The following is a 22,246-nucleotide window of genomic DNA, read 5'->3' as shown; positions in this document are numbered from 1 at the left end:
GCAACTGAATTCCAGCGAATTAATCACCGTCTGTTCCACACTGAAAGAGAGAGAGAGAGAGAGAGTCAAAGGCAGTCAAACAGAGAGAGAGAGAGAGAGGAAGAGGAAGAGGAGGAGGGGGGAGTGGAGCCTGACGCAGTGTGAGAGGCAGAAACTGAGAGCAGAGAGAGACGGAGAACGAGGGAGACAGCGGCGAGGAGGCAGCTCATCACATCACGCGCCGTTTTGCATCCCTAAAAAATCTTGACGCGCGTGAATCGCAACATCCACTGGCTGCTGCTGCTGCTGCTGTGACCGCCGAGCTTTTCCCGGTCACTGCTCTTCACTGAGGAGCCGCAGAGGAGACACGTGCAAGCTGGGATCAAATCAGTGACAAAGACTTAAAAAAAAAATCCACCACATCAACACAGACACAGATACTGGCAGAGGAGCGGAGCGGAGCGTTTTGAACCCTGCGAGGCGGAACCGAGGCTTCTCCCACATCTGGATCAGGTAAAGTGGACACATCTGGAGATTGCGCACAAAAGCGTTTGGCTTCATTTCATGTGTGCGTGCCGTGTGATGGCTTGCCGGACTCGCATTGCGTAGGCAACTTTGAAATACGCCAACAGCTCAGGCATTCCTGCGGTTCTGAAATCAGCGACTCTGACCCCCTCTGTGTGTATGTGTGTGTTTGCGCGTGCGTGCGTGCGTGTGTGTGTAGATGTGATGAATGAGGGGAATTTGCTTGTTGTCTATTCAGGCAGTCTTGCTTATCTTATCTCCATCCCCTGAGTGTCCGTTGCTAACGCGGACGCAGAAACATAGATCCAGATTTGCATTATCGGCTCGTGGTGAATGTGTGCGGCGCATCAACGTCCCGTCCTCCAGTCTGTGCAGCCTTTAACTGTGCAACTCGTAACCGAGATGCTTCTGGAAAGGTGTCATATTTTGCCTACATTAAGGCCGGACACTTGGCATTAATATAGTTTTTGTCCCGGGACAGGCTGCAGCGCCAGAACGAGAGACCGGCACGACTTAGCCCTCATACCCGCAACGCAGACCAGCGGGCTGAGCGTTCAGCACCCTGGACAGCGACTCTGCACACTGTGAGCTGCAGGCAGCGAAACATCAAGCCCGCTTAACTCTCTTAGATGTCGTTCAAATGGTAGCTTCTGCTGTGTGCTGTTGTCAGCATGTTTCTTATTTAAGTTTGTGGTTGAAGCTACACGATTCTATATTCTAAACTGTTACGACAAAAGATGAATCCCCCTGAAAGACTTCAGCACCGTGCGCAGGGTTAAGTGTTTCCATGTTAGTCTCAACATGCACGGAACATTGCACCACAAGTGCTTGTGCATGCGAGAAGGCTGACCATGTACAGACAGGTGACAATTTAAAGGGGCGCGCCAGCTATTTAGTGTTGCATAACCATAAAGTTGGGGGACTCACAAGAGACAGATTTATGAAAATGATGGGGTAAATTGAAGCAGCAGCTGCAGAGATTTGATATCAGAACTTTCTGTCCCAGTAGCAGTGGGTTGTACGTGTCCTGTATTACAACTCAAATGCATCAAAGACATCATCAGAATGATCATTTTCACCTTTGGAAAGTTTCTTCAGCGTCATCATTAAACTGTTTATTTCCCTTGTTACCACTTAAACGTCCTTCACGTGAAAGATTGATGCTCCTTTAAAGGAAAAAAAGGGAATACATGAGAAACATATTAAATGCCATACAGGGCATGAAGGGTCACTGCATTGCTTAATGAGCATTAAAAGGATATGAATCATACATTGTGGCATTCACTTGCACCGGAGCTCAACACAATTTAACACATATAAGAGATGTGTTGTGACGTGTTGGACGGCGGCCTTCACGGCCACCGTCAACACACCAAACATGGGCATATTTTCTGGACGAGTGGCGTTCAACCCTCCAGTGGAGCAGAGACTGGTAAGATGCAGCCAGGTTTAGCATGTGGTGGTTTATCCCCACTTTGGCATAAACGTATAAGCCTCTCCCAGTTAAAATATGGCTGTGCAGCTAAAGTCCATAACAGGCCCGATGTGCTCTTAAACCACAGTCGCCAACTGTTTGCATGTGTGTGACAAGAAGTCGCTCAACCAGTAAAATTTTGGCTGCTTCGTGCCTACTGCCCCGCTATCTGTTGTAACGGATGTTGTTGCCACTCTGTCCCATAGGGCATGGACTACTAACAGAGTTTTTCCACTGACTGACTCCAATTGTTGGCTGAGAGCCACAGAGGGAGAGTGGGAAATGGAAGGAAGACAGACAGATTGATAGAAGGACATGAGAGAGAGAGAGAGAGAGGGAGAGGGAGAGAGAGGGTCCCTCTCCTCGCACCATGAATAGACATGAGGTAGTTTAACTAAAACAGAGCGGCTTCAATGACTCATTATGCGTTGGGGTGTGAGAAATGGTTAGCGTGGCTCTTTTCAAGGCCACAGATCCTCAGTCACAGAAAAGTCTTTAGTCGTCCTGGGAATTCATTGATAACTATCTTAGAGGTCGCTCATCTTGCTTTCATCCTGCATTAGTACTGCAGTGCTCGCTGCAGCAGCGCTTCTCCAGGCTCAAGAGTTATAAGAGCAGAACACTGTTGATCGGGCAGGAACAAAAGTGTCTCTTAACCCGGACCAAACATGTCAGCTTTTAGCTCTTGAGTGCTAAAAACTCCCCTTCGAAAATACCCTAAAACCTCTATTCAAACAGCTACACGGTGGAAGGTTTATGTGCAGCTGCAGTAGAAATGGCATAAATGGTAAAGTATTATAGTCACATCTGCAATAAGGCAGGTGGCAACATTAAAAATCAGCTGTAATCAGAAGTGACAGCTTCATTGAGAGGAACTGCCAGAATGTCTGCAGGAACAAAACGAAGGAGGAACGATGAGTTCAAGGTCTCTGCGTTCTTGTTTTAACACCCGTTTGTTTCTCTGAACCTTCACCTGAAGTTGTAAAAGCACTTTTTTTTCCTTTCTTCTCTCTGTATCACTCACGGCCGACCCAGGAGTGAGCTATCCATCCGTGGTACAATCTTAGTACCTAGAGGCATCACTTTGGGGCAAGTTCTCCAGGAATACGAAGGAAACACTGTTGTGTAACGGGAGATCCCTCCCTCCGCTCTCGCATCCATTTACTGCATTTTTCTTACCCTTTTAGCTGCCTCTAAAAGGGAGCAACACGGAGCGCGTATCTGTGGGAATCCCAGGCTAAATTTCAGAATCAACTCGCGTCAGTTATTGTTTGTCAAAGTCATCCATATTTCAACAGGAACTAGACCCCCATTTTAAGCATGTTGGCACACAGAGAGCCGGCACACTCTCTTGTCATAATGTTGATCTTGGTGGAGCGGGGATTCCCCCATGGCGTGGAAGCAAATCTGCATGCATAGTTAACATAGCAGCTCCCTGCTGACTGGGTCTGCATGTGGAGACGTTTTCTACTTTTAGCTATTGTTACATTTAATCATTTTCTTTTTCTTTAAGTAAAATATCTTTGGAATAGAAATAAGTTGCAAACATTAGTTTAGGCTGAAAAAGTAGCAAGACTTGCATATATTTAAACTCTGTGTGGCTTATTCACACACCGACACTCATTACATGACACATACTCACCTTACTGTCCTGTGTGTTAACAAAGCATCAGTATAAGTCCGAGAAAATGATTATTATAGGCATGCAAACCGGCACATGCACGCACGAACGCTCGCATACGTGCGTGCTGCAGACACACGCGCGTTCCCTTTCCGAGCTCAGGATGCACACGCTCAAGAAAGCACATGGATTAATAATGTACCATATTCCCAGTAGGAGGCTAGTTAGCATTTCAGGAAGATTGCACTAACACTGGGGAACTGTAATTAGGAAGTTATTGTTGCAAGTTGCGGCTCACACACACACACACACACAGGCGCGCGCACAGACACACACCGATGCACGCACACAGTATGCAAATAGGGAAGCAGGGGAGTGGCAGCTTGCTCTCTGTAAGGCCTGATCTCTGTGTGTTACGTGTTTTCTTTTCAGCTTATTTAGAAAGCATCAGAGAACTTAAAGAACAGGATTGAAATCCTATAGTCTGCTTTATTTTACCTAAACTCTAATGCACTTCAGAGGGAAACTTTGTGCTTCATAATCTATTAAGCGTATTTGATAGCTGCATTGCAAGTACATTTGGGAAGAAGGACTCTAACAGTGTTACTCCTGATTATCAGAGATCCTAGTTCTACTTACAAAATACCATATTTGGATATAAGATATACATCACAGGCTGCACGTTGGCAGTGGTTAGCGCTTACAGCTAAAAGGTTCCTGGTTCGAATCCCGGTTCAGACGAAGTGGGCCTTCTTTTGAGGAGTTTGCATGTTCTCCCTGTGCATGCATGGGTTCAGGCTTCCTCCCACGGTCCAAAGACATGCTCGTCAGGTTCATTCATTCTAGAATTGCCCGTAGGTGTTAATGTGAGTGCGAAAGGTTGTCTGTCTCTCTGTATCAGCCCACTGGCGATCAGTCCGGGGTGTAACCCCGCCTCTCGCCCAATGAGAACTGGGATTGGCTCCCGCCCCCGCCGGGATCATGAACAGGATATGGGTATAGATAATGGAGGGATGGATAGGTGGATCTATATTACATAGTTTTCTATACTATTTGATTTCTGTGTGTGAAGTCCTGACATGTTTTTATCCTCAAATAAGATAAGAATGATATGAAACAATCACCATTTAGTTTGCACATGATCTAATTCTTGTTGTTTAAAAATATGTTCCTCACACGATTATAAAGATAAAAAATGATATTATTTTAGGACTTTGCAGACTCGGATTATCTAGCCATGCGTCTCTGAGATTTGTGCACGGAACGTTACTGAGTGGAGTCGGTTTGTGCTGCTCGCAGCATTGAAATATAACGTATTAAAAATTAAACGTCTCTTTTCAGAGATTTTGGGGGAATTTCTCTCCTCAGTAGAAACGAGTTCCACTTAAAAACTGTTGTTAATATTGTATTTAGACAGCATTAGATATTTTAAAACTTGTGCGTACATTCAGAGCTATATGCTCTTTAATATGGACGGACCTTTTAACATAGCCATAGGTCACTGTTCCCATGACCCTGACTCACACCTCACTCTCTTGCTGAAATGTTGCCTAAACTTTTCTGGCCTGAGGCTCATAAAATTGAGATGATCCTGTTTTCTTCTGGGAATCTTATAAAAACTGGAATCATTTCGGGCCTGGAGTCTTGCTTTAAGAATTCCTGTGAGCCGCTTCCATTAACCCGAGCGTTACGTTTTAAAACAATGAGCCAACCCAGCGGTGACCTCATAGCTCCAGCTTGTAGCGTGAATGATGAATGAGCTCCTTAATGTATGCTGACGCATGTCTTGCTGATGCCAGCATGCCAGAACTACAGCTAATCCCAAACTAAACTCTCCAGCTCAGGTCTCACACCTTCTTTTTCTCTCTACTTTCCTCCCTCTTTTTCCTCTCATCTCTGCTTCCATCGTTCCATACCGCCACAATGCACACACCCTATTCATGCAGCCTGTGCGCGCCCGCGTGAGTGTGTGTGTGTATATTGAGTCAGCTAGTTTGTATGCTGGCTGCTGCTGCTATACCAGCCTCTCTCTGGAAATCAAGGAGAGATCGTGGTGTGTATGCTGAGAGAGGGAGAGGAAGAAAGAGCAGCGGGGGAGAGGGATGGGTAAGAGGCTGAGAGGTGATAGAGACGGAGAGATAGATAGAGAGAGGGATAGGGATGCCACAGGGTGAAATGAAACGGCAGTGGGAAAAAAGAAATAACAAAAGGGTGGGAAAGATGGTGAAAAGCGCTCAATAGATGTGTTTTCCTCCCAGCCTGCTCGTCTCTATTCTGTTTCATTACCTCTGCCCTGTGTTCTGCAGACAGCACTGTCTCTGTGTGCACAGGCAGTTTGGAGACACTGTGGCCTGGCACAGACTTGAAAACCCCTCTGATGTTCTGCTCTGAGGTCCTCTTCAGGGCTAAGAGGAGAAATCTCTCAGGCTGTCCCATTAACTACTAGAGCCCGGACTATTGAAATGGCATTACCTCTCCTCTTCCTCCATTTCCCGATAAAGATCTGTCGTTCAAAAACCCCGAGATACCAGCCGCGGGAGAGCAACAGGGAGATTGTTTTTTTTTTTTTTTTTTTGATTTGTCTCTCTTCTCTTATCTTTCCGTCATCTCTCGCTGTTTTCTCTCTTCTCTGGTGACAAATTTCTCCAGGGTTTGGGTGTCATTTGTTTCCCCGTCCCGTTGCTGGAAATATACCTCGAGAAGCTCTGACAGAGAAAATGATAGAGAAGAAGGGCGAAGATAATTCCCTCTGTTAGCTTACTGATAACTTTCATTTCTGAGGGGACTGTTTGAATCCTGAAATTTGTTTTACTCCCTGTAAAAACAATTGAAGGTCCAGTTAATACCCAGAACCAGTTGGAATCCATGGCTTTATCATTGAAATAGGTTTTTAACCCCCTGAAGAGTCAGAGACCTCACTCCCTGCACTGTGGCGACTTTTAATATATAACCAAATATCTATCTTTCTTTGACAGCATGCTTTTGAGACTCCTGTAAGTCTTTGTTTTAGCCTTTCCAAAGCATAAAATACAAGAGCCAAAAATTGTTTCAACATAAAACTCCTGTAGCTGTAAATGTTAGCGTGTCCCAACTAAGTAGCTTAAAATGAGCTAGTAACCTCACTCAGCTTCTCATACAACAATAGTCTGTAGGGTTAAGTGTGAAAAATAAGCCTAGTTCTCATAACAAAAGTAATTCCACCCTCTATGGACTCTGGTTCTGGATGCTATATCAAATTTTAAGCTAACGTTTAAGTGTCTTTGAGCTGCTAAAGTTTACACTTCAACAACCCCAACTAAACGTGTTATCCTAGACAATAGCCCTTTTTCCACTGCCAGTTCAAGGCGGGATTATTACGCCTCTGTAACGTTCCGTCTTCGCACGGAGGCGGAATGGTGGGGCGAGGTTGTTCCGCCTGTGAGCTGGCATCGGAGGTAGTAATGTTAGGCGAAACAGAGGCGAAACAGCATCTGTGTAAACGGCAGAGATGGGAGTGCGGAACAGCGGCGTGTGTGTGTATTTGAAGCAAGTTTGTTTACACCTTGCGCATGTTTTGCTTCCGCAATGCCAGAACGCTTTGTAAAAACACACACTGGGGCGGCTTCAAGCCGGTTTTGCATGGTCAAATGTTAAATGACAAAGGCTGCATGACGGCGGAGCTTTGCTACGGCGCTGAGGCGGAACCGCAGTGTAAAAAGGGCTAATGTTTGGCCAAACACTTTCCTCATCAGAAAGTACTTTTCTTTTATGTTAAAATTAGAACAATTTCAAAACACGAATAAAGCTTTAATCTAAGGTCTTCTTTGCTTGTAAGTGTGCTAACTAGCTAAACACAGTTATGTAATGCTAGCATGGAAAACAGTCTGATTTATCATATGCTAGGGCTAACTAGTTCTGGGATTACACCACAGCACAACATGCTTTTTTAAGACACACAGCTTTAGCCCAAATCCTTAAACACAATATCATGTAGCTATCAAGTAAGACTTGATGTCTTTTTAAAAGGAGTCAGAAGAAAATGTTAATAAGTCAACCAGAGATGTTGTTAAAATAGAGCTAATGTTAGCTTAATTAGCTAGCTAGCTAAAGCTGATAAAATCTCAAAGTAAGAGATGTGTCAGCTCACAAAGTCCTTGGTCACTGGCTTACAAAAGTGTGAAATGCTTTTAACTGCCGCTGTCTGACAATCTTAGATTTGTTAGACATTTTGTTTGAGCAGAACACCTGTGTCTGTCATCATTGGTAACCGCGTGCATGCTGCTGTACGTGAACAGAAAGCATGACGGTGCAATTATTAGGGCAGCATTAAAACCTGAAATCTCTGAGTGAGGTTGAAAACTATGCTCTTTGTTTCTTTCTTCTTGGTGTTAAAGGAGAAGATCAAAAGAACTCACCTTGGGGTTGAAGAGACAACTTGGTGTGGATTTGTGGTAAATATGTGAAAAGGACATTCACACAGAGAAAAAACATTGCTTTTGTTGTTTTGGTTTATCAAGTCGTGTCAAGTTTGTTTAACCCGACTTCCTGTTCAGTGTCTCAATGGGCTTTTCAGGCATACAACAGCAACTCCTCTAAACTCGAGCTAAAGAGGAAAACTCCCCAGAACATATTATAACATAAAAAATTGAACTTTAAGAATAACTTCTGGGATTTCTCTTCCTCTGCTCCAGGATTAATGTCAGCCGCAGGAAACTTCAGGTGTATGCATCATGGCGTTTACCATAACTTGAATGTGTCTACTGTAGGTGTATAAAAAGATTAGCGTCACGACCCCCCCAGAGTAATGAAGTCCGTGTTCGCGCACACTGGTTGACCATGTTATTCCCAAAACACAGCAGTGAATAATCAAGGGACTAAAGCCAACCTCTTTGCGCTTGATTGTGTGCCGCTTAAGTGGGCGCTAAATCACTTTGTGCCATGCGCTTTAGACCGTGCGCCATGTAAATAGGGCCCACTGACTCTCACACACACAATTGTAAGGCAAATTATATCACTATCAAAGTGATGTAATGTTAAAAAAACCAACATGCTCCACAACCATCTGGCGACCACCTGAAATTATCTTTCCCATCCTTTTGTTATTTCTTTTTCCCCTCTGCCGTCTCGTCTCACCCTGTGGCGCTCCGATTCCTCCCCCAGGTTGAGAACCACTGAACTAAGTACAGGTGCAGTAGGGTCAGCTCTGCTTCATCACCAGCTGCTGCACCACAGTGGCGTAAATGAAAGAAACGAGGAGGCTTCGTTTCATGACAGCGCTATTATCGACCTGAATGCAGCCTAACTTTAGCAGAGCAGTTCTTTAAACAGTTATGACAGATCTATTGACTAACCAGTTGAGATGCAGGGCTGGAAGCGTGTAAAGCCATTAAAACAATTCAGACACAGCCTCAGTTTTTGAGCTATATACTATGTAGCATACACTGCAAAAACATGCACTTTGTGTATCATTATGAAGCCCTGAAAATGAAAAAATGTTGTCAACTTTTTCCTAGTTATTCTCTAGAAGGCATTAATGAATATGATTGCAGCACCACCAATGAAACAAATCAATTAAAAATGCGTTTATTAAAGCCGCGTCCAGTGAAACTTACTCTCCATGTGGTGTTCTTCATGTGCTGTAAGACATATCAGGGACAACATCAGCAGTCAGCTCCACGGCTGGGTCTGTCTGCTTTTAAACTGCAGTGTACCAAGGACAGGCTGAACAACACGTGTTCAGATTGGCAGGTTTGAGACGTCACAAAGCTAAGGAGTAGTGCTGTCAAAACTATTCAAACTATTTGAATATCTATTTTTGCACACTAATGTCCGCCAATACAACAAGAGACAAACTTACTTGCAAAGATTTATTTAAACATAAACATGCCTTTTAAAAGAAAAACATCCTTGCAAAATAATAAGGTTACGGTAGAACGGACATTCAGCGCTCGGAGCGAGCCGTGCTGTGACAGGTATATTTAAAACATAAATATGTCCTTTAAAAAAATCAACATAACTATAACTGTCTGTTATCCTGGGGGTGAGAATCTCTCTCTCTCCGGCCGGGCCGGGATTTGAATTCTCCGCCATCATTACCACACGCCACACGGTTTTAGCTCGTTTCAATGAGACTAATTAACGTATCTAAAGTGACGTTGTGATGCATTCAGAGATGCTCCGTAACCAAGAGCGTGTGCGCGAGGACATATGAGAACACGCAAGACAGCCACGGTAGTGCTGATATTTTTCACATCAAATATTAATTTTAATATCCGAATATAAGTTTTTATTACAATTCGATTATGTACTCAAACTTAGAATATTCGTTGACAGCCCTACTAAGGAGCCAATCCCATTAATGGACGGAGTGACGCTATGCATATAATTTTGTGCAACCTATGGCAACCACTTTGGCGATGCGCGAGCCAGCTGTAACCATCATCGTAATATTTGCAAACTCACGACTGACTAACGTTAACGTCACTACTACTAATTACTACATTTCAAGCTAGCTAAGTTTCAACAAGCTGCCACTAAATGTTTTCGGCTGTAATTTTATGAAAGGAGAAACGTAGCACGTAGTGGGCGGGGCCTATGCAGATTGGGGAATTTTTAATGAGGGAGAAGGAGGAGACGCCTCGGGAGGTAATTAAACGTATTTTGCAGAAAAAAACATGTCAGACACAATTTATTATTTCAAACAGAGCATTTTATACGTCTGAAAACACGACTGGAGCTGCTCTTTAATAGCTAAGAAATCAACCAATACATCAATAATAAAAGGCCAACTTACGACGTAACACCAACAGATATCAAAACGAGCATCCAGCCTTAACATGCCGAAGTCGTGCTCAATTAAAAAAGTGTATAATGAGAAATTTAGAAAACTGTGTGAAATTATTTGACTAAACTTTAACTTCACTTGCTTTTAGGGGAACTTGTAAGATGATTAATGTAGTCTATAAGATAGAGATGCAGTTTGTGCATACTGATACAGAATCAGTGCCTGCAGTCTATAAACTTAATGACAGAAAGTCATGCAGGTGATCCTCTCATTTAATAGCAGAGGTGACATTGACTGATACTCACTGCAGCCTTCAGTCCTCTGGCCAAACATTTAAAGGGGTTTCCACTTCATTGATGTTCCTGCTCTGTGTAGTCTCTCGCTTTCTGTCAGATTTCTGTTCAATTTAGCACTTCAGTTATTTACAAGCTTTGTGAAATCAGCCAACTGGCAATCACAAGAGGGGCTAAACCGTACAAACCTTTCGTCAATTAGCGCTCAGTAACACCAGGGGGAAATACCAGCGCTCGGCAGCCAAGTGTGTGTGTGTTTGGGATGGGGTGTGTGTGTGAGAGTTAGAGAGAGAGTTTGTGTCTGTTTCGGGTGAATTACTAAGTGATAGAGTGCATGAGTGGGCGGAGGGTTGTTTCTATGTGTTTGAGCGAGGTCAAAGGTCATGTGTGTATGTTTATGTCACTTTGGGGATGCAGTATCTGTGTGTGTGTGTGTGTGGGAAGGAAGTAAAGTAGCAAAGTGTGAATGTGAGTGTGTGAGTCGAGACAAACTAAATATCTCTCCTCGTATAATCCTTTAATTTCCCAGAGCGCTGTGCATTTTATCCTGTTTTTGTAGCCAAGTCTCAGACATACCGGAATCTGTGTGTGTGTGTGTGTGTGTGTGTGTGTGTGTGTGTGTGTCTGAGAGTTGTGAAAAGAGAGAACACGAGAGAGAAACAGCGTTCATATCTGACAGCTGTTTGCAGTATGCACTCTGGGTGTTGGAAGTGTGACACGCTTTGTATTTCTGTGTCTGTGTGCGTGCGTGCGCGTGCGTTGAGGCATACGCTGAGGTTAAACGTCTCAGTGAAAGCAATATTAGGTGTATATGATTTTATAATAGCCGCCTTTGCTCAGCCTTCATTTTCTCCCTTTGTTGCTGTCAGACTTGAGGCTCTGAGGTTTTGTGTTGTGCTGTGACATGTTGTCTGTAAGTGTTTGCAGTTTTCTTCTGTGCGGAGAGCGTTTCTCGAAGAATTGGCTCCTTAATTTCAGCCTATGTGAGGAGGTAAAATCACGCCGTGTGAGTGTTATAATAACAGCTTTCCAGTGTACAGGGCTACAACTAACAGTTACTTTCCTTATCAATTCTTCTGCTCTTATTTTCTATATCAATCAATTCGTTTTTGTGTCGTAAAACCTCAGAAATGAGTCATAAAAAAGGTGTTTTCGGTTAGTTTTCTGTTTAATGACTAATCAATTAATTGCTTAATTTTCCCTCCTCTAATCCAGTCAGGCCGCTTTAAATGTCCTAAAATAGCAAGATCTCCAAATTGTAATTATTTATGCTACGCTTCTTTTTAATCAAATAGCTACTTTTTCCTGAGACTCTTCAGATGCACTGAAGGAACAGTTTAACATTTAGGAAAATTAGGAACTGATTCCCATTATTACTTTTACTCCGATGAGAAGATTGATGACATTCCCCTGTCGGCAGTGTTGGGCATAACACGCTACAAAATAATCTGTTAGAGCTGTGGTTCTCACCTTTTTGTACCTTGGAGCGCCCCCTGCTTGTATCTAAGAAAGGCTTAACCCCCCGAGCCTGCACACACGCACACCAAAACTCCATAGGTGTGGGCGCGAGTTGAAAGGTTGTCTGTCTCTATGTGTCAGCCCTGTGATTGACTGGCGACCAGTCCAGGGTGTACCCGGCCTTTTGCCCAATGACAGCAGGGATAGTTTTCTTATTCATCTTGTTGTAAATAAAGTGTAAAAAACTGACTGCTGTGTTTGGTTGTGTGGCAGACTCAGCTGGACGCATTCACTTCCTGGAGGGCCTGGTGTGAATGAATGAATGAAGCAAGTCAGCAATCTTAATGCTAAGCTAAAATAAGCTAACCTGCTGCTGGTGATTGCATCTTAATTACCATATGTGGTATTGATCTGCTCATTCAACTAAGAGCAAATTAGTGCATCTGTTTTCTACTAATGTTTTAACCTTCATCTAATTTGAATCTCTGAGTTTTTAGACATACATCGACAATTGAAGATTTGTTATTCTTGGTAAAGGTTTCTGAACACGTTTGTTCAGATTCCCGAGCCTGAAACCCTCCCCAGGTTACATAACATCTTTAGAAAGTGAGAACAAAATAAAAAGGAACTTAAGCAAGGCGAAGGCAAAGAGTTTCTAAATGTATCACAATGGCTCAATGTTGGATGTTCTCTCGTTTTTATTTTTTCGATCCCCCTTAGATCTCCCACAGACATGCATTACCATGACAACACTGAGAATCCTGGGTAATGACAAACAAGCTGTCAGCCGCTCAGGACTGTTCTTCCAGAGATACAGCAAAGACTTCACTGCTCTCACGCAGAGAAAGTTAACCAGGACGAAGGTTTACTGAGACTGTCATTAAAGAGACAAATGATGAAGGCTACAATAAGGACGAGATACCACAAATGTCCTTACATAAGGTGTGCCGGATCGCTCTGTACTGTGATGTGTTCTCGTCCATCCGCCGGACACGCTGCTTCGCTGCCTCCTCTTTGAGTAGCAGAGAAATGCAATATATTTGTGAAAAGAGTAAATATCAAGAATCCAATAAATCCAGCTGTATGTGAATCAGGTGGCAGGATATTAGTGGTGCTGTGAGTGGAGTAAGGGAGGGGGTCATGTCATCTTCTTACAGAATATGGAGACTAGTGTGGCAATTCATTTTAAATATGTCATGAACATGATTTAACATTGGGCTATTTTATTTTTGTTGTGATTGACATTTAAGGTCACACAATATATGTATGAAAACTGTTTGTTAAGTTTAAAGCAGGCAAATCAAGACCTTTATATTTATATGGCACAATTCAGAACAAGTGAGCTAAATAGGCTTTACATTAAAGGTATAATAAGCAGGATTTTTTCTTGCATTCTGTCAACAACACATTCAAACTGGGCCCCTCCTCCTGGGCTCTTCGTCACCAGAAGCTCACTCTTACTCTCTCGTGCGAGAACACACAGCATCTCGGTTACAGTTGTGCTAGCATGCTGACCGGCGGTTAGCTTGTCCTACCCGATTTGAGGCACCTACCTGTCCAACAGAAAGAAGGCCAACTCTGCATCGCTCTGTCGCCATGTTCGCCGGTCTGAATGGGACCCAGTTGCTAATTTGAACCACTCCCACATTCACCTATACGCTGTGATTGGCTTAGTGAACCACAGCAGCACCCCAGATGAAAACAACAGAATAGATGCAGAGGGAAGGGTCACACAAGGGTCTTCACACACACTCACCAACACACATGTATAGAGGCCCATATGTGATGATTCATATTTTATTTGTAAAAGTCCAAGTTTTATTTTTCTCGGAAAATCCTACTTATTATACCTTTAAATCACAAACGGCAACAACAAGAAGAATTTTACAGCAGAATAAAATAAGTGCAAAAAAAGCAACCATCCACCCGGCTAAAGAAATTAACCCCACTCATACAACTTTGTAAAAAAGGAAGACCGTAATCCACAGGGAGGTTTGTTTAATAAATAAAACCATATATACAAACTCAAACAGCACCAAGTGTCACGGAAAAAATCAAATAGAGCGACACCTGCGAGCTAGTTCAGGCAGGCGACTCAAACTGCACCAATTTCACCCTTGACATGTGTCACTCTCCAAAATCACCTGACAAACACTTGATTCGGCGCTCTATTTCAGCTGCCACCACCACCACCACAGCATCCACCTGCAGGCTCCGGCTAGGGGGGTTTAAGATATTATCTCATCACTCCTCAGCTGTCTGCATGTAAAGTAAATCTGCGAGGAGGGATGAGGTCGGAGCTGAGACGCCAAACACCAGCTATGTTCTGCTGCTGCGGTAAACATTTCAGACTGTTACAAATGGGAGTTGTCTGACTGAAATGAACACAGTAGCTTGTTTTCAAGGCTGCACTGCCTGATAGTGATTTTTAAGTTTAAGTGTAGACATGCAAACATACTTGTTTTGTCTGGGTTTACGAGACAGGGTAGAGCAGAGAGAAAACAAAATAAAACAGGAGTATTGGAAATTGAAAAGACATGCTGTGTATGTAAAATAAGAGTCTGTTATATTCTGATATTCGGTCTATAGCAGCCGCAATAATTGATATCAAGCAGGGCCGGAGTCCTGCCTGTCGCATTGATTTGCTAAACGACAGTCCCCCTGCTGCACTCATCGGATTGTTTGCTTTCTAAATGGAGGATCTGCTGTTTCATGTCACAAGGCCAGACTAATCAGTCAACTCGTTGGAGTTGCTGGATTCAAAGGTCTCGACCCAGGCGAGCGCTGAACAACAACAGGTGGCTGAAAGGAAAGCTAGTGCTAGTGCAGAATCAGCTGTTCAAATACGAAGACAAAGGAAGAGCTAGTTTACTGTGAGCTGCATGCTTCAGTGTGTATGAGAGGATCTGTTTAGGGTATGTTACATCCGGTTTGAATTTGAAATGTAAATAGAAAGAATGTTGTGCATGGGTTTCACATTGTTGCGTGTTTATTGTTCACAGTGAAAAAGTGAAAACTGCAAAATTTCTGTTTTTCCAGAATCACATTTTTAAAAAGGTCGCCTCTGAAACGGGCCGTTCAGAACAGCTGCAGGTTTCTACGTAGAACCTCGCTTTCGCTGAAATCGACCAATCATCATTCACCTTCATTCCCCTCAGGCTGGCTTCTTGCACGAGCCTGTAGTCAAGTCGTTGTCAAGATTTCAGTTTACCATTCTGATACCTCCTGGCGATTCTGGCTCGCACATGTAAGGCCGAATAACCGATCCTAGAGCAGCCATGTTTTCTACAACTTTGGAGTGACAGTGCGATGCGGCCGCTCCCCCTTGTGGGATCGCTATTTTAGATTTAGTGTTATTCTTAGAAAATGCTTCTTAGTTGTAGTCACATTTTTGTCATTTTTACCCGTTACAGTTTTAGTCTAGTTTTAGTTAAGAAAAAGTCATCAGATTTTTGTCATTACTTTTAGTCAAAACGTTTCCTCTGTTGATAAAATATAATATAATAATAATATAGTTCATCCATACAGACACAGCTTCCTAAGATTACTTTTCATCATCACTTCTCATGTAAACAGCCTGACTGAAGCAGGCAGCCGATGATCGCTCCTTTTTGTGCAGAAAAAGCGTCAAATGACGCGTAAAAAAAAAGAGCCTGAAGCAGAACACCTGGGTGACACAGAGAAAGTTCACAACCAGCTCCGTGATACCCGTGACCCAGTTACAGGAATTGATTGATTGTTTGACAGACAAATATGCATTTGCCACCACTAACATTTTAGTCCCGCCTTGTCTGGTTTACGAAAATCTAAACATACGTGTCGTCAGATTTTATTATCAATGATCTATTTTTAGCTCATCAGCGTCTTGTCTTCGTCATGGAACTCCAAATACTGTCGGCCATTCGCGGCTAAGGTCTGACCTTTGAATGGCAAAACGACTCGTTCGTTTCTAGAGGAAGGAGAGGCTCCGAAAAATAATTCAATTATAATATGTATACAAAACAAACTTTACCGACGTGATTCAAAAACACATGCATAGCTAAATTTGGGCCTCACACACCGTCTGACCTCCTGCCTTCACAGCCTCTGCGTTAACACAGCCTTTCTCATGAAGATGTCGCACATAGTTTAATAGGTACTTTAGAAAAACAATAATTCAGTATAGTTGGTTTAATAAAGCTCTTAAACATTAGAGCAGATTCTGTTAGAAGGGCCAAAATAATGCAGATTTTTATCTCTGCCGTGCCCACAAAAATAGAGATGCAATTTTAGCTGAGCTTCCAGATAAAATCAGAGAAGCATATCATGAAGCATGAAGCACTCGCATGCGATCGCACACACACACACACACACACACACACACACACACACACACCAGCAGGCAGCAGCAGCATGATGATGATGTCAGGACCAAAGTCACATCATCTGGGAGAGAAAACAGGCCAGAATCTCATCACAGCATCCTGAAATGAGATTACCACCCCAGCCTTGCTTTTATATAGAAGTCAATATATCATTCATCCCTCTCAGCCTCCTTCCCCTACAAATTGTATTAAATCCCAGATACGTCCCTTAGAATCAGGACTGGATTGCTGGGTGGGGTGCTGGGAAGAGCGACAGAGACAGAGACAGAGAGATGAGAGAGAGAGAGGGATGTGTGGGTGTTGGGGACTTTATAGAGCGCCGAGATTCTTTCTGCGTCACTCCGAGGCAGCTCAGTCAAGTACATATTGAGATGTGTAAACTGAAAATATCACACATGGGACTTTGTGTCTGTGGTGTCTCTGCCTCTGAAAGCATGTCACATAAATTTGGGAGCACCATTATGTCTTTGTGCCACACACACGCACACTCACACACACAAAAACACCCACACAAGCTACGGCTTCTGTGAACAAATCACTCTCGAATCACTGCATGCACACACAGCTGATGCTATGTGGCCAAAAGTATCTGTACAGCTGCTCAGACACTTGAATATGAAAGACGAGACATAAAACACACTTGATGAATGTGAAGGCAGATAAAAGACAATCTCTCTACTGAATCCAAATACATGGAGAAACTGTACAAAGCGAAAACCTCCAGGACTGAAAAATGTAAGCGCAGAAGTGCCACAAAGTGCAGTTCCATGATCGGCCACTTGAGGCTGACTCAAAGCGAGTCAACCCCCATAAAGCCCCATGTTAAAGTTGCTCTCTTTAGCTCTGTCTCGTATTCATAAAAGCTGTATGTAGGTGAATTCTTATAAGGCTTATAGTTATGCATAATTAAAGGCAAGACCACTTTGATTGACAGGTGAGTGCCCCTAGCTGTCTATGAGGTGTGACCTCAGCTAATTGGGCCCCTGAACTAGACCTCTTGGCTATCTATTCTCAGACTCGAGGCATCAAAATCAGAAGGAAAAAAAGACTTTACAGTGAGTTAATTCATCTGTATCTGTGTATCTGTTATAATAATAAAAAGTGGGTAAACAGTGTTTTGGGGAAACATACAAGGGCCCTTTAAGCTAACAGTAATTACTGAAGTTCCTCAATAACTCTGAGGACAATAAGATTAAAATTTAAAAAACTAACTGGTGTGGATTTTTTCTGTAATGGAAATAATAAAATATAAAAATGCATGCTGATTAATTCCCTGTTGATCGGCTAACCAATTATTAATTAAGCAGTATCACATGAGAGGGAGTGATGTTCTGCATATCATCACGGCTGTGATTCGATCGTAGGCCCAAAGCCTGGCTGAGGCGGAGTGATACACAGAGTGAAAAGTCCCCGTGATGTTGTCTTTATCAGCACTCATGGAATGCCTCTTGAACGTGACTGTCCTTCACAGAGCCGTGACCTCAACCACATCCAACATGTTTGGGATGAAACAGACCGCTGACTGCAAGCCAGGCCTTAAGATGTGTTCAGTCCCCTCAGAACAACAATTAGAGGGTCCGTCTGCAGAAAATGTGAACCTTTTTGCTGCAACATGACTACTTCTGACTACAAGGTGCTGCGTTAGACCCCTAAATACATGCAAGTGCTCATTCTTGGTAGATTACTGATGTGTAATGTGGGATTGTTGGCAGCATGGTACCTTCACGGGACGTAAAGTCCTGTCCCGTAGCATTAAAAGCAGCTTTGCAGTGTTTTGGTGTCTGATTATCCTTCAAGCTCAAGCAAGTGCACACTCCAACCTGCACGACCGTTTGCATTGTTTTACTGAGGGGCCCAACGTCATCACCTGTGGCTGAATAAGGGCTGTGGCTGCATTGCTTTGGATATTTTGTGTCTTTTATTACATTGTATTCTACTAATATAGATCAGGGTCTCTCTTTCAATCTTTAAAAATCGGCACCACATTTTACTGACAACAAAATAGCCACAATAAAAAATACAGTAGACAACAGCAAAGACAAAACACCACAGTGTGCAGACTTACGGCTCACTGCGTCCAGCCACAGAGAACATATCCCCACAGGAAGAAACAGAAAAGTCTACTGTCCTTACACTGTACCTCATCACACAGCAGCGTGACTCACCCACCCTCCTCCCCCCTCCCTGCTCTACAGTTGCCAACTCAGCTATTTAGCTCACGTCTGCCCTCTCTGACCATGCATGGCCTCACCCCTCCTTCCTCCCCATCCTTCTCACCTCTGTTCTCCTCTCCTCTCTTCTCCATCTCTCTATCGGCTTCGCAAAAACCACTCACGCACACCCATACATACGTGCCTGCACTGCACACGCATGCATTTAAGGCACTTTAAACACTTGAGATGCAAATGTAACATAAAAGAGTGTCCTGATCAGCAAAAGGTCCTGAAGCCAATCACAGTAATGAGATCCTTTGGGATGTGCGCATGTGTGGACGTGTTTGCTCGCACATGATTTTTTTATATTATATGAATATGAGGCTGTTTGTGTGTGCTCATGCGTCCTGTGTGTGTGTGTGTGTGTGTGTGTGTGTGAATGGAGCTCTCTATGATGGCTGAACAGTTGACTACTGTCCGTCTGTCCACGTTTTCTACAATTAGAACTGAGTTACTGTCAGAATATTTGGCACTACTTCTTCCATCCTCAAAGCCCTTTGATGTGAGCAGCCAGCAGCTGTGTATCAACGGGCCGGCAGCCAATCAGAAGCCAACTAGGCCTCCTTATGTTTTGGCCCAAATACTGCAAAACACTGTGCTCTTTGATTTGAGTGACATGATCATTTCTGTGATCAGTGGATGATAAAAAGGAGGAAACAGAAAGTGCGGTCTGAGGCAGATTCATGAGTTTTGATGAGTCTGTGTTTACAGTGGCTCCATCGTGTCTGTCGCCTGCATCTAGCCTTGTTTTGGCAGCTTTAGCTTTTCTGTGTAAAAAGATGTGCAGTATCTGAATATTATTACACAAATCTAAGGTTTTTTGATTATTGTTTGGTAATTCCAGAATGCTTTATTCACATGGCGGCAGCTCAAATGCTGTTATAATGCTGTACTGCTGGTCCGCAAACTGTATAAATGTTGGGAATATGAAAATACCATTTGTTCTCGATTGATCAGCAACTGAAAAGATTATCAGCAGTGAAAATCCAGAGGTGCACTGAGCTTTATTTCAAGAAGAATAAACATATTTGATTTCCTAAAAGGTACGATAGCTACAGCTTATGTTAGCGCTCAACCAATTTCAAGCTAACATTACCGTTAGCTAGATAACATCACCATAGCCAGCTAACATAAGCATGAGCTAGATAACATCACGGTTAGCTACCTAACATAACCATGAGCTAGATAACATTACCATTTGCCAGCTAACATAACCATTAGTTAGATTGCATCACCGTTAGCTAGCTAACATAACCATGAGCTAGATAACATTACCATTAGCCAGCTTACATAACCATGAGCTAGATAACATCATGATTAGCCAGTTAGCATAACAATTAGCTAGATAACATCACCGTTTGTTAGCTAACATAACAATTGGCTAGATAACATCACTGTTAGTTAGCTAACATAACCTTTAGCTAGATAACATTAACCAGCTAACATAACCTTTAGCTAGATAATATTACCATTAGCCAGCTAACATAACCGTTCGCTAGATAACATCACCATTAGCTAGCTAACATAACCATTAGCTATCTAACATTACAGCTAGAAATGTTTGTGCTTCCTATTCTATTGTGTAACACTATCAAAAGGTAATGTAAGCTAGGAAGTGGTTGGATGTTAGCATTAGTTGATGTCTAACCATAGCTAATAGGTTATCAAATATGTTGTTAGAACTTGAAATATGGTCCGAAGTCCCTCCAGAATTTAACTGTCAATTTTCCTTTCAGTTGCTGATCAATTGAGGAGCAGTGAGATTAGCTTTTTGTCAGAGTAACTGTATGACTTGGAAACCATGAATACAGCAGAGCAGCACATTTGAGCTTCCCACCCTGAGCGTGATGTCAGAGGATAATGGCCGTCAAGTTAATATGCTTAAGATACATGCTTCGAGATACAAGTCAGGAAAACTGCGGGGAATGTTTAAACAATAAACGGATGAAAACAATCCCTCAAAATGTTCAAAATATATATTTTGAAGTCATTTTGATAGCAATCTTTTTCTAACCTAACATTTAGATAAAAAGACCAGATTTGTTTGCCCAGTTAAGAATCAGTAAGGTACATGCTGATGTCTGAGTGAATGAGAAAACTGTCAGCCTTCTGGACAGCTGTTTCCTGCTTTAAGCTTCAACATTTGCAACATGGCTGTGAGTCACGTGGCAGCTCGTCTGTGAAGGACATGGGCTTGACTTTTGCTGTGTTTCGTGTACTCCTTTCATCCTCCTCCTTTAAATGAGTTTGCCAGCAGTATGAAAGAAATTCAGCATGAAAGCCGACAGTTTTTGGTGGCATTCAACTGGATTTTTATACGATATTGTGAAAATGGATTTAACTACAAACCTGGCCCTTCTTGGCTTGCGCGAGTCCCTGAGTGTAGGAGGTAACTGTCAATCACTCAGTTTACAGCTTGTTTGAAATTCTATCAGCTGCAAAGAAGTGCCTGTTTAACCCCACCAAGCACTGCCAGCCAGAGCAGCAACAGCTCAAAGTATAAATAGTAAGACATATTTTCTCTTCTATTAAACATCTAAATAAAACTCCTGTGCTTTGTATTCATATAACAACCTCTTTTCCCATGCCAAGTGTAAGTCTGTCAGAAACTGCTGCTATTTGTTTGGACATGTTTTCTACTTGGCTCAAAGACTTGATGCTCCCAAAACCTGGAAACACGCAATGTTATCTGAGTGTACAGCTGAACCTGAGGCTCCGTGCTGAATAATGATGTTAACATGGTCCAATAAGCTGCAGAGGCCTTCAGATTCTCTCCGCATGACTTAAAAAAGCTGATTTTACCTTGCTGATGTAGATGCCTGTGTACGAAACAAAGATACATGAGCGATTTTGTACACAACTCTTTGATTATCCTAAACGGCTTGACTCAACCAACTGTGAGAAAGATTTAACTGATTACGAAATTAGCGATTCCTCTGTATGACCTACAAAATTAAAATCCGCTAGAAGATTTCTAAATAGCTATTTTTAATGCCTTATCACAATCACCAGGTCCAATCCAGTGGAACAACTTAAGCATGGAGAGTGAAAGAGCCTATGTAAGCTAGCTAGCCTATTTTAGCTAGCTACATTTTTTCATGAAGTGGCCTCCAAAATTGACACAAAATAACAATTCCTCATAGCTGCGTAAGCTATTGATCTTTAATAATCTTGTCCATCATGTCATTATCAAATAATAATGATATATTCCAGGACATGTGTTGCAAGAAGATTTCAGCATTAGCAGTTAAAACAGAACAATGTTGAAACACTACATAAAGCGAGTAAGCTACGTTAGCTAGGAATATTGCATCTTGTCCACAAGCTCAAGAAATTCACTATTCTCTGTAATATAATTTAAAACCATAAAGCTTTTAGGAGTACAATTCTAGAGGTTAAGAAAGTCTATAATTTGGTAAGCTATAATTTGTACAAACAATATTTGGTGATCAAATATTTAAAGAGTAACTAAACCCCCAGACCACTTTCTTCATCTGAAAACCGATGTTTATGGGTATTTAGTAGTGTTGTTAATCAATTTAGGTCCTAATCTTGA

The 22,246-nt window shown here is 42.6% G+C and overlaps 1 long non-coding RNA gene across 1 annotated transcript in view; it reads left to right on the top strand.

The window, feature by feature from the left end:
- Positions 1–320: 320 nt before the first annotated feature.
- LOC138594237 (uncharacterized) overlaps positions 321–22,246 on the top strand; it is a 166,670-nt gene continuing 144,744 nt past the window's right edge. The window contains exon 1 of the long non-coding RNA XR_011308439.1: positions 321–492. This is a non-coding gene — a long non-coding RNA (uncharacterized lncRNA). The remainder of the gene's footprint in view (positions 493–22,246) is intronic.

Source organism: Semicossyphus pulcher, unplaced genomic scaffold (genome assembly GCF_022749685.1).
Source record: "Semicossyphus pulcher isolate SPU_LCO1_2020_fin unplaced genomic scaffold, fSemPul1.0.p SCAF_17, whole genome shotgun sequence".
Classification (NCBI taxonomy): domain Eukaryota; kingdom Metazoa; phylum Chordata; class Actinopteri; order Labriformes; family Labridae; genus Semicossyphus; species Semicossyphus pulcher.
Note: the sequence above shows the minus strand (reverse complement) of the source record. Positions and strands in the feature narration are given on the sequence as shown.